This window comes from Oryctolagus cuniculus, chromosome 10 (assembly GCF_051225735.1).
Source record: "Oryctolagus cuniculus isolate XC-2025 breed Fujian yellow rabbit chromosome 10, ASM5122573v1, whole genome shotgun sequence".
NCBI lineage: Eukaryota > Metazoa > Chordata > Mammalia > Lagomorpha > Leporidae > Oryctolagus > Oryctolagus cuniculus.
This window is the reverse complement of record NC_142876.1, coordinates 23095826-23114427: the sequence shown is the minus strand read 5'-3', so window position 1 is coordinate 23114427 and position 18602 is coordinate 23095826. Positions and strand designations below refer to the sequence as shown.

The 18602-nt window shown below is 43.1% G+C and overlaps 1 protein-coding gene across 42 annotated transcripts in view; it reads right to left on the bottom strand.

The window, feature by feature from the left end:
• The window catches only part of TCF4 (transcription factor 4), a 386580-nt gene that overhangs the window by 167610 nt on the left and 200368 nt on the right, over positions 1 to 18602 (bottom strand). The window contains exon 1 of one of the 42 annotated variants that reach the window (XM_089305113.1): positions 17376 to 17848. The exons of 38 other annotated variants lie outside the window; for them this stretch is intronic. The gene's annotated coding sequence lies outside the window, so the exon portion shown is untranslated. Of the gene's footprint in view, positions 1 to 17375; positions 17849 to 18602 lie in introns of those variants that run through there. 3 more of the 42 variants (XM_051851930.3, XM_089305114.1, XM_070050163.2) reach the window with 3 other exon arrangements.

The window sequence follows — 18602 nt, the reverse complement described above, 5'->3', positions numbered from 1 at the left end:
AATCAGACCATACCACTGATGGGTGCAAAAGCTGCAGAGCATCCACACGGCCCCGGCCGTCCACCGCAGCCCGGGAGACAAAGCTGCCTTTCTGTGAGAGGAATGTAAGCAGGCATTCAATCTCTGTCGGCATTCATCCCTACAAGCAGGAGTGATGCCAGGACAGAGCCTGAGACTGGCTACTGGCCCTCCAACACCAACACCTACACCCGATCAGTCAAGCCAGTACAGCGAGCTCCCCTCATCCAGCGGCCACATACTCTGAGAAGCATGGCTGATGCCCATCCAGAGAATCACCACGCAGGGCGGAACAACCATGCCTCCAGGATGCCAGGCCAGTCCTCTGGGCTCCTAAGAATTGGAGACATTCACATTCCCTCCTCTGCTTCACCTCTGTTAGAGCTGTAATGTCATCCATTTAGACCCTGTTCACGGCCTTCAACATCCACAAGACCACATAGCTTTGGATACCCAGACTCCTCACCATGACCCAGCTCATACTAAAACAGGCATCTCCTCCCCGGCAGAGGTTTAACAGGACCTGTCCCTGAACACGTGCTCCAACTTGACCTCTCTCTCTTATGCTCTCCTCCTCTCTTACCCTCTCACTGCACCTCCTCACCCGCCTCCCCCTACCCCCTGGCCTGCAGGGCTTCCCACACCTGACAATAAACCTTTCCTCTAAAACAAAAGAAAAAAAAACAGGGGCCTGCGCTGCCTGTGGCACAATGGGTTAAAGCCCTGGCCAGAAGCGATGGCATCCCATATGGGTGCCGGTTCTAGTCCAGGTTGCTCCTCTTCCAATCCAGCTCACTGCTATGCCTGGGAAAGCAGTGGAAGATGGCCCAAGTCCTTGGGCCCCTGCACCCACGTGGGAGACCCGGAAGAAGCTCCTGGCTCCTGGATTTGGATTGGCACAGCTCCGGACATTGTGGCCATCTGGGGAGTGAACCAGAGGATGGAAGACCTCTCTCTCTGTCTCTACCTCTCTGTGTAACTCCGCCTTTCAAATAAATAAAATAAATCTTTAAAAAAATATGAACAAAGGGGAAAAAAAAAAAAACAGGTATCTCTTGACTGAAAGCTTTCCCCCTCGACCCCACACCCGCCGCCACAGATCCTTTCCTTTAACATAAAAATCCTGGAAGCAAAGTCAACATAATTTCCTGGTCAACGGTCAATTCGCAATGTGTAATCGTATAGCTTTGCCCAAATTTTTTGTCAAGGTAATCCCTAATACCGAATTCAGTCTTTGATTTTTAGTTAAGAAAGCAATACTTTTATTACATAAATACGTTTTCAAAACTGATAGAGAAGCATGTTAAGGAAACAGCAAAAGGATTGTACATATATATGAAAACCAAGGAGGTTCTTCCAGGAAGCCCCCGCTCCTGCCAGGCACAGCACCGGGGCAGACGTGGGAGCAGTTTCCCCGGAGTGTGAAGCCTCTCTGCCGCCTCTCTCACCAGCTGCACCCCTCTTTCACCAATCGAAACACTGAGAGGAGCCTACATCCCTGAGTATACGCAGTTCCCTGAGCATTTCTGGGGAGATGAGCAAATGAGGGGTGCTTGAGATGATAGCAAAGTAAACTATCACAGGGGCTAAGGAAGCACTTACAAACTTTCTCTTAGAGAGCCTGATACCCAAGCACCATATTTATGCTAGAACAGGAGAAAGAGAAGTGATCAATCCCACAGAGGAGAAAGTCATTATTAAGAAAAGGTCCAGGCCGGCGCCGTGGCTCACTAGGCTAATCCTCCGCCTTGCGGCGCCGGCACACCGGGTTCTAGTCCCAGTCGGGGCGCCGGATTCTGTCCCGGTTGCCCCTCTTCCAGGCCAGCTCTCTGCTGTGGCCCAGGAGTGCAGTGGAGGATGGCCCAAGTCCTTGGGCCCTGCACCCGCATGGGAGACCAGAAGAAGCACCTGGCTCCTGCCATTGGATCAGCGCGGTGCGCCAGCTGCGGTGCGCTGGCCGCAGCGCGCCGGCGGTGGCGATTGGAGGGTGAACCAACGGCAAAAGGAAGACCTTTCTCTCTGTCTCTCTCTCTCTCACTGTCCACTCTGCCTGTCAAAACAAACAAACAAACAAACAAACAAAAAAAAAAAAAAAGAAGAAGAAGAAGAAGAAAAGGTCCAGACTATGGAAGTTTAGGACTGAGGAAGGTCTGACCATCTCCTCGGTCCTTAAAGATCAAAGGCAAGTTCAGGTTCTCACTGGATCCTGCCGTTTATGGCTCAGACAGTTTTAATCTCCAAACACACTGCATATTTTTCTTTTACAGTATACTGTATACGTGCGGGCTCCTGCTTGTGGCAAATGGACCTCCGAGGAGTGACATGTATTAAAAAGAGGGTATTGACCACCCTGCTCAGCCTGGCTCACAGTTTGGTTCTATCCAGAACAACGGAAGCTTTATCAGTCCTCAGGGATGCTGAAGAGAGTCAAGGCTCTCTCCAGTTCCATTAGGGTCGACTGATACCCTATCTTGCACTCTTGCTCCTTAGTTATTGTAAAGCTTTTACATATTTAGGGAGCTTTTCCATCAAAATATTCTGGAATGGCTAGAGGCACATTAATGATATCTGCACACATGTGCTTTTTATCCAAGTTCACAGCTCTTGGTCACTGAGGGTAAACAGTGTTATCAGTGGTTATTATGGATTTAGTCAAGTATATTTTATTCCTGTCATTTATGAGCACTTGTGTTGGCTGGTATTTACAATGTCGGGATTCTGTCACTTTGGCAACCTTCTGAGACAACATTTTTCCAGTGTTACAGTGACATTTCAAAAACTCAGTATTTACAAGCAAACGACACCCTCTGGCTCTATGACAGTGCGATTCAGTGGGAGCTGAACAAAGGGACACTCGTCTAGAAATTTCTTCAGTATGTGTTCTTTCTGGCTGTTGCTGGCTACTGCTTCATAGTCTAGGTGGCTCTTTGTTCTTCGGAAGAAACAGGATACAGAGACATCAGGAAGAACTTCGCTGTCACATGCAATTGGAATTTTAATTACCACTTGGGTGCAAGGAGTGAGGTCCACTGTGTGATGCTCAACAAATCTAACATCTCTGTGCCCGTTTTCCATTTGCTACAAATCGGCATTGGACAATGGATGATGTTCAGCTCCTTTCTGACTCTTAATATTCTATCTTAAAAATTCCACAAATAAACAAAAGCTAAGCTCATAAAAGTATTCTTTTTTTTTTTTTAAATGTCCTACTTCAAGATTGCAAGAAAGCAATTCATGTGCAGGAAACGAGAAGCAAACCATGATATACTCAACTAGTTGTTTCCTCCCTGTTCCTACTCAATTCTCTGCCATGCAAGATAAGCCAGAAGAGTGAAGGTGGGTGAAAACTGGCCAACAACAAGACACAGTGGTTGCTGGACTTCTTCCCTGAGCTTCAAGGTCTTTGGATTTTCAGGAGGACCATGGTCTTTACACCACTATCAGAGAGTAGAGTTACTACCACTGACATACAATAGACAACACAGAAAACAGGCACCACACCACTGAAATCTGCCCTCACTTATGGGAAACATTCAAAATATCACCTCTCTTTCACACACTCTCTCTCTCTGCTCTGAACATACAGGTTGCTGGGTTTTTCACACCTCTTTAGGAAGGGAATCTCTCAGTGACAGAAAGAGGCTCCATTATGGTAACTTCTTCTATGGATAAAAACTAAATTAACAAGGAAAAACCTGGAGCCATCTAGAAGACTCTGTGAGCTTCCACTTATGACAAAAAGCTATGCTGACCGGGCCCGGCGCCGTGGCTCACTTGGCTAATCCTCCGCCTGCGGCGCCAGCATCCCATATGGGCACCAGGTTCTAGTCCTGGTTGCTCCTCTTCCAGTCCAGCTCCCTGCTGTGGCCCGGGAGTGCAGTGGAGGATGGCCCAAGTGCTTGGGCCCCTGCACCAGCATGGGAGACCAGGAGGAGGCACCTGGCTCCTGGCTTCGGACTGGCACAGCGCCGGCCGCAGTGGCCATTTGGGGGGTGAACCAACGGAAGGAAGACCTTTCTCTCTGTCTCTCTATCTCACTGTCTGTAACTCTACCTGTCAAATAAATTAATTAATTAAAAATCTTAAAAAAAAAAAAAGCCATGCTGACTAACCACGGATAAAGAAGTGACAAAGAAAATGACAATTCTGGAGCCAATGGACTTGTCTCCCAGTCCCATCTTGGCCACTAATTATTAATGGTAAGAAAAATCTCATCTCAGTTTCTTTATCAATATAATGGAACAAAAAATAATCCCCAGAGTGAATATCTGGCCTAGCAGTTAAGATGTCCATGTCCCACATCTGAGTGCCTAGTTTAATTCCTAGCTCCAGCTCCAGCTCCAGCTCCTGACTCCAGCTTCCTTCTAAACAGACTCTGGGAAGCAATTTTAAGGGCTCAAGTGATACACAACTGGACTGAGTTCCTGGCTTCAGCCCCAGCCACTGTGGGCAACTGAAGAGTATACAAATGGATGAGTGATATCTCTCTCTCTCTCTTCCTGCCCCCCCACATCTATGTATGTGTGTGTGTCTTCAAATACATGAAAAATAGTAGTAATTTAAAAATTTAACTAGTTCTGATCTCTTTGGCATGACCAAGTCAAGAAATCTGCATGAAAGTACTCAGATATATCATATGCTCTAATAATGTGTTACCACTGCTGGCCCATTTCTTCATTCTTTCATCCATCCACTGATCTTTGGGCAAATAGTAACAGAGGCAAAGGTCTTGTCCGTTTCTGCCTATACAGAGTGTGGTTACTGGTAACAAAGAGAAGTGCACTCTGCTACCTGAGCTCAGAAGACACAGCTCTCATCCTGGCCTGGTTACAACACTGAGGGTACCTGGAGGAAACAGTGCACAATCCCAGTCTTAAATAAAGCAAGTGAGTTTCCTAGTCAAACTGTGCAAGCTGAGGCAGGCAAAAGATATTACAGGAATGGAGGGGCTTTTTTAAGGACAGAAAACTATGGAAAATCTCAGAGAACTACAGGCAACTCAGTGTTGCTGGAAAATGAGATGTGAGTGGTGGCTATGAAGGACAAGGCCAGTAAGAGCCCATGCACCATGCTAAGGACAGGACCCGGAGGCCCAGAGGGGTTCTATGCAGTAGAACTATCCCTCTGGTAACTATGGGAAAGATGCACATGAGAGAGAAGGCGGGTGGACACAAGTGGAGCAGGAGATCAGCCACAGTGGGGACTGGGGTGGGGAGGGCCAGCAGGCTTATTGGTATCTTGCAAGCAGAACTGATGCGATTGAGAAAGTAAGAGCTTATGGAGGTAAGAAAAAGCAAGTGGTCTGAGACTGTGGCTGGAGGCCAGTCACCACACCAAGGGACACAGAAAGAAGTACTACTCCAAACAAGGAAATGCAATCAGTGGAATTTACGCTCAAAAGCACAATACCCTAGGTGAATTATTTGCTTTCCTCTACTCACATATGCCTGTGGACTACCAAGTTCTACACTACCTCCTGAAAAATAGTCTGAGTACCAAGCAGGCTTTGTGGTGCAGAGGATTAAATCGCTACTTGGGATGCATGTGTCCCACACTGGAGTGCTGGTTCAGTCCTGGCTACTCCACTTCCAATCCTGCTTCCTACCCATGTGCCTGGGAAGGCAGCTGGTGATGGCTCAAGTTCAAGTATATGGGTTCCTGCCACTCACATGGGAAAGCAGATGGAGTCTGAGGCTACAGCCTTTGGGCATGGCCCAGCCCTGGCTGATGCTGGCATTTGGGGAATGAACCAGGAGATAGAAGATCTCTCTCTCTCTCTTTTTTTTTTTTTTCTCTCTCTCTCTCCCTCCGCCATTTTTTTAAAAAAATGAAATAGGTCCCAGTAGAAGGTCAGATTATGAGTTCAAAAAACGTAAGTATCTGACCCTCAAATTAGTTTATCAGACTATCAGCTCAAGTTTTCTACTAGACAGTACTACCAAGATCTCTGGTGTGTCATAGAGTACTAGTTCATGATAAATATTTATTGAAAAATCAAAATGAACGTCTGGCAGAATAGATTATTTTTAATGTTCTACATGGTCCTGAATGCTTGTGGAGGTTCTACAGAGGTGACTTCAGGTATCTGCACTTTATTCCTAGACCCATACCTGTAACTATCTAAAACAAAGACAAGACCATCTGCAGCAGGTAATGAAGAAAGATGTATTAGATGAAAATGTAGCAGTCTTGGGGCCAGTGCTGTGGTGTAGCAGGTTAAGCCACCACCTGCAGTGCCGGCATCCCATATGGGTTCTGGTTCAAGACCCGGCTGATCCACTTCCGATCTAGCTCTCTGCTATAGCCTGGGATAGCAGTAGAAGATGGCCCAAGTCCTTGGGTTCCTGCACCCGCTTGGGAGACCTGGAAGAAGCTCCTGGCTTTGGATTGGTGCAGCTCTGGTCATTGCAGCCAACTGGGGAGTAAACTAGTAGAGAGAGAGAGAGAGAGAGGAGAGAGAGAGAGAAGAAGGAGGGGGGAGACAGAGAGAAGTCGTTCATCTGCTGGTTAACTCCCCAAATGGTTGCAACAACTAGGGCTGGGCCAGGCCAAAGTCAGGAGCCAGAAGCTTCATCCAGGTCACCCACATGGGTGGAGGAGCCCAAGCACTTTGGCCATCCTCTGCTACTTTCCCAGGCCCATTAGCAGAAGTCTAGATTGGAAGTAGAGCAGCTGAGACCCAAACTGGTGTCCGTATGAGATGCTGGCACTGCAGGCAGTGGCTTAACCCACTAGACCACAACACTGGCCTCTGAGAGACTCCTCAGGCGGTGAGGGCATGGCAGTGGCAGTTGCTGACAAGGGTCTTTGCCAACATGTCACTGCCCATCGTACATCTTCTACCACCACTGATGTGCTATGCCACTCTCTCTACACGACAGTTCTGAGTTGCAGAGCTCAGCATGACAGACTTCAGATGTCTGAAATAGATATTTCCATAGGCATGACTCCCATCCAAGGGAAGAAAAGTTCAGTGTATGGGACTTCAAAGGAATAAATGATCTCAGTGAAGATGTATTCCCCAATTTGTGAATGAGTTTTGTTTTAAAAGTTTGAATATAATTCATAATGCATTTTTTTCTATTTGAAAACTTCCACAAAGTGAAGTTGTAAGCCTTCTAAGATCCTGCATTTTGAGTTCTTCAGGGTTTTGGATACTAGTCACAAGCAATGGCCCCATCCAGAAGCCATTTAACCCCATGAAATGCCTTGAATCGAGAGTGCAACAGAGAAGACCCTAGATCCAGACTGAGCATTATCTCGTGGGCTCAGGCAACCCCAGTGGAAACCAAATGTCCACTGGCTTTAATCAACTGTCCTATAAGAGAATTCACTACTTAAATATGCAGCTATCTTTAATCCTGACTCATTATTGATACTTGATTTTTCTAGCCTCTTTAAGGCAGTCATCAACTCATACGTATCTGTGGCTTCATCCTCTGAAATCATCTACTTATTGGTTTTTATCAGAGGATGTATTTTCTGGGTGTATACTGGCTTTGAGAACTCTTCTCATTCCCTCAGTCCATTCATGCACAGTCTTTTTGAATAGCACAGAATGGTCTTTCATTCTAAGAAACTATGTACTGAGGATCTTTCTTATTCCCCAGCTGAGTATATATATTTTTCTCTCTTATTGTGCAGGTTGTCTTGGTATATTTCTGTTTTCAGTGAAAATATGAAGTAAATTTACGAAGTCTTCTAGAATTAAACCACTGTATATGGCATGATTAATTCACACGAAAAATTATACACACACTCAACACTGCATAAGTAATAGATAAGTAATAATGAAGCTCTGCTAAGAAATGTGTTTATATCACTAAGTATTTTAGAAATAATTCTTGGGATAAGAACTACTTTTTATAAGATTTATTTTCTTGAAAGGTAGTTATATAGAGAGAGAGATCAATCTCCCACTTGCCTTTTCACTTCCCAAATGACTGCAGTGGCCTGAGCTGGGTCAAGCTGAAGCCAGGAAGTAGGAACTACAACCAGGTCTCCTATATGGGTGTCAGGGCCCAAGTACTTGGGTCATCTTCCGCTGCTTTTCCAGGCATGTTAGCAGGGAACTGGATGGGAAGTAGAGCAGCCTGGACTCAAACCATCGTTCATATGGGATGCCAGCATCCCAGGCAACAGCCTAACCCACTATGCCACAACATGGGACTCAGATAAGAACTATTAATAGCCATCCATTACTGAGTCAATCATCAACCAGACTAAATGCTAAGGTAAACGGTTCAATGCAGCAGGAACTCATCTGCCTGTTTTGCATGACTGGCAAACTCATTCCCTCTTTATAGTATTTCCTATTCTCCCAATATGGTAATCACATAGATCTCAAAGAAACTTGAAATAATCCTTAAAGCAGGACATAAATTAAGGTTTTGGTCCTGAGTTTGTAACTTTTGTTTATTTAATAACTACTTAAAGAGTTAAAGTTGATAGTAGGATCTTTTCTCTTTAACTGCATTTATCTTATACTTATTACGGTTAGCCTTTCAACATGCACAGCTTACACTATTTTTTTATTTGTAAAGATGATAGGAAAAGGAAAATAAAAGTGAGAAGAGATGAAAGTAACCTACCATTAAAGGATGAAAAAAGCTAGCTACCTGGCTAAATAAAAATAACATATTTAGTGATTTGTAATATAAGAATAAAATGAACTCACTAGGTCTCCCGAGGTCTGCAATGAGATCCTTGCAAAAGGTAGCTTGCCAATTTAATTGAGGTAGGAGTTATTTAATTTTTTTACAGGTATAGTTTTCAATAAAACTACATATGCCTATAACACTGCAATGGCAGATGTGTCTCGATTATTAGAGGTGGGCTCAAGGGAATATATACAATGGATCTTGAAATCTGTAAGCAGCTGTTGGGGGGGGTGTTGCAATAATGGGGGAGGGCATTGTACCACACACACATGTTCTTTAAGTGCAGCAATGTTTTGTTATTTTACTGCAGGTGTATAACAGAGATGAAATTTAATAACTTACTGTATACAATACCAATAAAACAGAAGATTCAGTGCCCTGCTGTTCCCTGTACAAATGAGTTGGGATCAGTCTGTGTGCATGCACGGCCAAACCCCAACATGCAGAGACCCTCACATGCAAACTCCAGGGGATGGTTCCTGCTTGAAAACCTCAGTGATGCTCCTCCTTAATTGTTTCTTATCACTGAACCACTGTTGCCCAAATGCACACAAACACAACTTTGATAATGTGCTATACATTTATCTAAAAAAAAAAAAAATGAGAAGATAGGATTTGGAACATTTTCACTAAAGAAATGTCAAATATTTAAAGATAAACATATAGACCCTAAATAAAAATGACACAATGGATATATAAAGGACTGAAACATCACATCATATCCTATATACATGACCAATCTTCTTGTATCTGTTAAATTTTTTAAATAAAACAATTTTTATGGGTTGAAAATAAATATTTGATTAAAATAAAAAGGACAGAAATCCTTCACCAAAAGATGTCTTTTGAAAAGAGAAGGAAACAGAGATGAGGGATGCGTGGTTTCGTTCAGTACCATAGAAACCTAACAGTGATACCACAGTCTACTCAGCGAAAAACTGGGCAGTACTGAGCTAAACTCACTACGCCACCAAATCCAAAATGCAACTTTTTCCTCATTAAGTAAAAGAAGTAGAAATGCCGAAATATGTGCGACTAAATATTCTTGCAGGGTTTACTTTTTCCCTTCCCATGAAACTACTTCTGTTAATAATCACTAACACACGGTGCTCCCCACCTTTTAGGAAGCACACTTTGGTTTATCTGTAAGTGAAAATACAAGTAAACAACCCACAGAGACACCTAGAGCACACACACACAGCTGCCGGAGAAGCGGGCTGCTTCAACTCTAAGCAGGCTACCACAATCAGGCACAGCAGCAGACTCAATAAATCTATTCCTTTCTACAGTATTTCTTTCTTTAAAAAAAGAAATCCTTTGATAAAAGCCTTTTACTTGGTATTATGAGGTTTTATTGTATTTTCCAAATATTTTAATTCTGGGTTTCAGTTAAGAGTTTCAGGCGGGCCGGCGCCGCGGCTCACTAGGCTAATCCTCAGCCTTGCGGCGCCGGCACACCGGGTTCTAGTCCCGGTCAGGGCACCGGATTCTGTCCCGGTTGCCCCTCTTCCAGGCCAGCTCTCTGATGTGGCCCGGGAGTGCAGTGGAGGATGGCCCAAGTGCTTGGGCCCTGCACCCCATGGGAGAACAGGAGAAGCACCTGGCTCCTGCCATCGGATCAGCGCAGTGCGCCGGCCGCAGGGTGCCGGCCGCAGCGGCCATTGGAGGGTGAACCAACGGCAAAAGGAAGACCTTTCTCTCTCTCTCTCTCACTGTCCACTCTGCCTGTCAAAAAATTAAAAAAAAAAAAAGTTTCAGGCATCGATAATGGAATGCTATCAAGACAAAGGAAAACTATTTCTGCCAATTCATACTGAAAAGTTATCCTGACACTGAGAACACTGCCTTTCTTAGAGAGTGAAACTACAGGGCAATGCCGACTTCTACCTAATACCTGAGTGTCTTTCCACACAAAATTTTATTTGCTACACCTCAGTAATGCATCAATTATTTTTTTTCTGAGTTTCCCTTTTCTCTTTACACATCAGAATTATAAAGATGAAGAATTATAGACCTAATTCTAGTCGTTATTAAAAATCTTCAACACTTTTCACAAGAAAAAAATATGCTAATCCCAAAACCTTGGTGAAACTTCAACTTGGATATCAAGAGTCCTTTTCTTTGGTGTTTCCTAAATCATTTCAAAGCAATTTCTAGGTTTTTTTTTTTTCCTATACACTAGCTGTCTTGAACCGTTGTATAAAACTTGCCTCTGCTTCTAACACATATTCTGTCACTTCATATATTTCACAAGTGGGTTAAATGCCATCATCAGAAATTATTGGGTCACATTTAAGACTCTGCTAAAGGTATTGTTGCAGAATCTCACTACACGTAGTTCCTGTGTTTTTGGAACAATCATTTGATCTATGATGCATCCAAATTTGCGTAACAGCAAATCAGATTCTGTCTGCATTGCACAAAAATCAAGGCCAAACTACAATCTATACATTTTAAAGAAAGTGTTCGTGCTGTTGCTGAAATGTGAATTGGCATATTCCACCCCAGCCTTTTCACAGGAAATCCTCATTGGTTTTAAGGAAATTGCACATGCTAATTCTGAGACTGTTACTGAACAGATTATCCGTGCAACCTTTTTTTCATTTTTTATTTTTTTAAAATTTAAGCAGGGCAGTCAGAAGCAGCATGACCTACCTGCCTCTGACCTTCCCTTGCCAGAGAATGTGTTCAGAATTCCAGTCAAACCTGAACAGATCTGAGCAAAGCCGTTCTATTCTAGGGACCATGTCAGGCCCTGGCCTGGAACCTGCTAAAGTGGATTTCTAGATGGGATCTCACACAGACCTCCAAGCCAAGAAACCTCATCATGGCTTTGGGCAGCAGGGAACCAAACTGGAAAAGCACTGGCTTTGAAACTAGACAGTTGGAGTTCAATGCCTGACTCTGAAAATGACTTGGGAATGTGACCTGGGGTCTGCTTGCTTTTACTTCTCCGAGCACCATTTTTTGAAGTTTTTAACTGAGAATAATTAATAAGCACCTTGGAGACTTACACTGGTGCCTACTATTAGTTCCCCAGGTATCCTTTGGCCTGCACCCCTAACCACTTGTTTGGATGTGCACTCATCAACACGTCAGGATTGTGAAAGGACTGGCACAGGGATTACTGCCCTATCTCACGGATCCTTGATAGGTAGCTTTGGAGAGAGCGCCAGCAACCCTCCAGCATTAGTCCTGATGGTCAACCTTGTGTGATGCTTAACAGCAATGACCAGAATACAGAGGAGCAACAGGAGATGTCAAGGAACTCCAGGACTTACTGCAAGATCAACAAAACAGCCAGGCGCACAGAGATTATCACAGGACTCCAAATTTCAGCAGAAGAATACTGGAGTTATCTACAATTACCTTCTTCTACCCAAAGTTAAAGCTTTTTTGACGCTCATCTTGAACCACAGACATTTTTATCAATATCCCTGATGTGATTTGAAAAATGCTTTAATGCTTCCAGCATTCTCCAAACAAGGGAACATATCAAAAATAAGGACTACTGACACTGTATTAGTATACGTATGGAGCACTCAAATTGAGAGCGTTAAAATGAACAATAAAAGAAAGCACATCATTACAGAAGAATGACTGCTACAAATATACAGATTTTTTTTTCAAAAAATCACCAGATTGCAACCTATAGATTAGCAAAAGGATCATCAATGTGAGTAAAAACTATCAGGCCAAAGGCTGTTGGGGAAAGGGGTATTTGCCCAATGCCAAAGTATCAACACAAAGACTATTTGCTAACTGAAAAGGGGGGAAGGTTTTAGGGCATGTGGGGGTCACAGAACACTTTCCAACTGATTAACATTAGCATGACCAATATTGCCTAAGTTAACATCCTAGTGGAATAAAGAACTCAGTACCATCTACAAAGTCCTCTAGTCAAAAAAATTTTAAGCTGAAGCTGAACATATCTTTGGATATAATTTTTAATGTTAGCAAAAAACGTACAGAACCAATGAAAAGAATCCTACCAAGAAATAACTCAACAATTCTACAAAAGGGAATATTCTGTAAGGTGACTAGGCTGATCTCTTTAAAGACACCATCATTTAAAAAAAAAAGGCAGAAGAATTGTTTTAGTTTAAAAAAAAGTATGAAGAGATACACAAACCCAATGTCATGCATAAAGATATTTTTTTATCATTGAAGACATTTTCATGGGAACAACTGAAACAATTTGAATATGGACTAATTAAGAAATTATTAGCAATTTCTTTAGGTGTGAGAATAATATTTTAATTAAATAGACAAGTGTCTAATTTTTAAGAGATGCATATTGAAAAACCTAGGCGCAAAATCTTATTAGATCTGTCAGTGAAAAATGGCTTTCTGAAACATATATATACCTACATATATTCTAGACACAAAGTAAATACAGCAAATATTAATAACTACCTTACTAAATGGGAGGTACACAGCATTTTGTTTTATCATTTTTTTAACTTTTTTTGGGGTGTTTGAAACATTTTACTATATACGACGACTAAAAAGAAAATTGTTTTCAAATTCGAATGTGGGCCGGCGCCGCGGCTCACTAGGCTAATCCTCCGCCTAGCGGCGCCGGCACACCGGGTTCTAGTCCCGGTCGGGGCGCCGGATTCTGTCCCGGTTGCCCCTCTTCCAGGCCAGCCCTCTGCTGTGGCCAGGGAGTGCAGTGGAGGATGGCCCAGGTGCTTGGGCCCTGCACCCCATGGGAGACCAGGAAAAGCACCTGGCTCCTGGCTCCTGCCATCGGATCAGCGCGGTGCGCCGGCCGCAGCGCGCCGGCCGCGGCGGCCATTGGAGGGTGAACCAACGGCATAAGGAAGACCTTTCTCTCTGTCTCTCTCTCTCTGTCCACTCTGCCTGTCAAAAAAAAATAAAATAAAATAAAAAAAAAAAAAAAAATTCGAATGTGGCTTGAGTTTCCTCTGCAATAGCTCCCGGTGTGCATCTCACACACACCTAAACTGTCAATAAATATTTATTCACCGATGCGATGAGAGAATGAATCCCTTCTCTCCTTTGGGAAGCACTGGTGGTTGTTGAGACGGGGGACACCAGAGCGACCTCCCAGAAAGGGTGAGTTGAGGCCCGAAAAAAAGTGAGCTCAAGGAGCAGTGTGATGGCACACACGCTGCAAACTTGGGCCCTGCGAGGTCTGAAGCCGGCGGGACGGCCAACGCCCTGCCCACCACTGGTACGTTTAAAGGATCAGACTGGGATTCCGATCTTAGGTTCCAATAACGCGCCCACCAGAAACACAGAACTTCCTGATTCCCACTTTATGCTTGCCTGGGCCCAGGGCGAGAAAGCTACCAGGTAAGTAACTACCAAGCCCAGGAAAGTCCGAGTGAGTGCCTCTCCACAGTATGACCTCTTCATGCTTCCAGGGTCTGCAGGGCACTTTAAAAGCACAGGCTTCCAAAGGACTTCCTCTGAGATAATACGGCTTTCTGGTTTTCACGTGCATAAAAAAGATGCTCACGATATGGTACATACACATTGCTACTCAGACTTATGCCTTCAAAACGTTTTCTAAAAGTGATACTGGGTAAGCATGAGAGGTCTTCCAGAGGTTCATAGAAAATGAGTATTAGGAAAAAAATCATGCACGAGTGTCACCTTTTTTTCTTGCCTGTACCAAAATGAACTTAAATGTTAATTCCACTTTCCACAAACTTTTTGAAGTCCCCTAGTAAGCATTAGGTCATTATAGTTCTTGCCCGCGAGGCGCATGGTACACTAAGCAAGATAGAGCAGACAAGACCTCTGACCTCCAGGACTATACAGAATCCTGGTGGAAACCAGTGTTCAACACGCACATGAATAAGAGCAAATCCGAAAAAACACCAGAGAGAAAACACGGAATGATTTGGCCATACACAGCAGGGACCCTGTGTTGGAGTGGATCTTAGGAAAAAACGCACAGGACCTGGACTGAATTACTGAACCCAAAAAACAAACATTTAAGCATAATATCGAATTAAAAAGCAATATGTATTTCTGTTTACACAAGCCTCATATCGTCATTTTCATAATACACAAAGGGATTATATGCCCTCTTTTTTTTGCTTATATCCTTTCAATTTTGACTTTAGAAATGAAAACCTGAAAGAGGCAAGAGTTTTACAATGAAGTCATTGGCAATACCTTTTGTATCGAAAATGATTAAAAGGAAAAAAAATCAATTCTTCATAATGCGATTCATTTCAGAATCAACTACATGTTTAACTTCAATGACTCAAAAATGAGAAGACTCAGGAGCCAAGCAAGTTACAATGGAGAAGACCCGTTTCCTCAGCTTCAAAGTTTCTGGAATTTAACAATATTTTCCTAGATTAGGACTAATTCTTAAATCCTACTGATCAGTTTTAAGATCTGAACAGCAAATAACTTGGAACAGCATAGTTCTATTTGATTACTTTCTGAGAAAGAAAAAAGGATTCATATGAGGTTAAAGCCTTGGCCTTCACCACCGAAAACAAGATATGGACTGGGACATTCCGTTGTGGAATTTTGTATAAAGATTTCAAAGTATCTCACTGATTTTCAATATATTATTAATTTGTACTGCTCTTTAAATGAAAATCATCTGTGATATGTTTCCATGCCTTGAATAATCAAATTAAGGCAAGAAGTCTAAAAGCTTTTTCAAGGTCAGTAATAATGCCAGAGTTTAACACAGTGGTTAAATTACAGGGTATTTTTACAGACGATTCTAGGAAATGATCAAACCTAGTTGTTGTACATGAGAATCAATTACTAGAACCTCAGAAAAGCAGAACATCATAAGAGGCCCAACTCATGAAATTCTAACTTGACTGGTCTCAGGTAGGACCCTGCTTTCTGGACATCAATCTCTCTCTCTCTCCCACTCTCCCACTTTCTCTCTCTCCCATTTTTTTTTCTCTCTCTCTCCCTCCCCCCCATACACACACACACGCAAACACACACACGCGTGCGCGCGCACACACACGCACACACAATCTATCCTGCCCAGAAGAGATTAATAATGAAACCATGGTTTGAGAGTCAGGCTACATTCCTGAAAAGGAAGACAAACCATTCCTGATAATCAATGTTGAACTTCCCATCCATTTAAAGGGGACTCTTTGGCCCAAATAACGATCATTTGTGTTGACATCATCGTTTCATTGAAAAACAGTGGATTTCAGCAAAATTAAAAGTTTGCAAATCAATGAACATTCAAAGCAGCTAAAGCGGCCAAAAGCAAATGATATTTTTTCACTCTGCCATTTGCAACGATATTCATTATAGATATTAGCCATTGGCTATGATAAGACTGGGGTAAAACCATCTTGCAAAAAAGTTTATTTCTATGATTTTCATTTCTGTCAGACTTTCCATTACAAAATTTATTTTCTCAGCCAGTAAAAGTAGTATAAGGCTGCAATCTGGCAGAAACATTTTGAGCCAGTGTGTGACTTTCATACCCTAATTTTGTTTAAATTAGTTTTCCCATGTTTAGCGAAAACAAAAAGAAAGTCCATTAGGCCAATTTTATTTGCCTTTAAGTTCATTTTCTATATAATTTCTAAAGTCCCAGAAAGTCAACATCTTTACTTCTGATTAATTTCACATGGGAATGCACTAATGAATTTATTTTTTCCATTTACTATTTTTTAATGAAAAGAACAGATAATAAAGATCTCCCTAATTTTTGCTTTTTTTCTGCTAAAACATTGATTTAAAAAATGTGTATCGCTGTTAGCATTAAATCCTTAAGATAAACATAAAGGAGATTTTACACACACACACACACACACACACACATACACACACAATGTTTAACCTGATGTATTTTTGAAACAACATACATCTTGCAATAATGATTTACTCCCCAGGGGCAGCGCTGTACTACCTGTTGCTTAACACCACCAGTTCTCCACACCAGATAAAAGGCTACTGGGACTGGAACAAGCCTGTTCCCATCTCACACTGCTCCTCCCTTTCAGTCCACAGGACACATCATTACAACATGATAAAGCAGCTTTTGGAACTCCTCGGGGCACCTCAGCTAGAGGTTTACTCTCCAGCATCTCGGTAATGTAGTAAACAGGAGAAAACAAAAGCTTGCCCTTCCCAGAGTCACTCACCAGGTCACACAGTGGGGAAGCATTTCAGCTGTGATCTGCTATTTAGACTCCAAGCCCAAGATACAGAGACCAGACCGCGCCTCTTTGGTCTGCATAGCTGGGGTTGAGACAGGGACTCAAAGAACACGGCACAAGGAAACTGATTCACCAAAAGACACACTACGTTCTGTTCTATTCTCAAATTGCACAAAACAGAGATTCCTACCATGTACACTTTCCACGTCCAGGACCTACTTCCCTAAACAGTCCATTGCCAAACCTCCGCTTTTCTTTATCCCGAAGTAATCACACAGTTAGGGACACTGCTGAGCCCATGCTAAGCAGCTAAGCACAGACAGTCACTTCCTGCAAGACTCACAACCCTGCAGCAGAAATAAAGAATGAAGGAAGCTCTACACTCCGCGGCTACATTAGGAAGACTTTGGAAAGAACAGCAAAGGCAGTCCTGTTCTTTTATGCAAAAAGCATGTGCCTGGACACAGATGTCTCAGAATGAACCTCCCAAGGCCCAGAAATCCAGCCATCACACGCCAGTCACCCGCCTCTATTCCACCCTCTGCCCATTACCACTTCTCACCTTGTGTTTGGAAAAAAAAAATTTAACTTCAGTCTCGCCCGCGGGAAGTAGGGAAGTGTTCCCCACAAGCAGAGGGAGGAGGGTCTGTGTGCTGCACACACAGACAGCCTCACACGGTCTGGATGATGCTTTCACAAGTTAAGGGGCCTCACGCTTACTCAGCAGAGGAAATCTTTGTGTCTGTGAGGAATCACGCCAATTCCTATTAGGAAGAAAGGATACAGGGGCGAGGAAGCCTATTCTCTCAATGACCAGCCAAAGGGGCCCAGCGAAAACAGAGCCCTCTGCCATGACCATCTGCAGAAAGGAAGGATGTTGTACACTTTCTTCTCCCCAAAACTCTAATGACCTCTGCCTTGACCCTCTGAAACCAGACCCACAGGAACAGGCTCTTCTGCAGGAGTTGCGAGCTTTCCACCAGAGACACAGCACGGAGAGGCTTGTCGCCCAGGCTATCTGCCCCGAACATTTGCACTCACATTCCAAAGATGTTTCCGTTGCGCTGGAATGGCTATAAATTTCTTTCCTGCAGAATTCTTTCCAAACAAACTGCCATGAACTGCACTCCGGCAGGAGTGCTTAACCAAGCACTGTTCACCTCATCGCAACAAATCTTTCAGATGCCGAATATGACTGAACTGAACGTGTAACTGGGCCAGAGGAGTAAACTTTAAAAATGCAAATATATACGGGGCGGGGGGTGGGGGGGGGACCAACCCACCAGAATTCCACCTTTAGTGCTATGTGACTGATACGCAAAGAAAACTTCCTTTCTAGGCTATGTGTAATTACTGAAACGAATGTGTGCTTACATTTTTTTCAGAGATATATTAAAGCAGGGTGACTGAAAATGCAAAATAGAATTTTCCCCCATATCTTTAAAGAAAACAGGAGGGTGAGAGAGTTCAGGAGGTAGCATCCCCCTTCCAGCACAGAAAGAATGTCCCTTCTGTTTCCGTAAAGAATAAAACAGCAAAGCGGTTCGGATTTTAAAGAGGATTATCAAATTCTGTAAGAGTTTTCTAAAGTAAGAAAGCAATGCACTTGTAAAAACGACGTATAAAATGTTTTGAAAGGTTTTAAATATATGACTCACACCGATACGGAAATCAAATAGAAAACATGTATAAAATCTCAGTCTTAAAACAAAGCTTATGTCTTTTCCTATTGATAGTATTTTTAGCAAAGGGCTCTCTCTGGAGAGTTAAAAGTATACAAATGTAGACC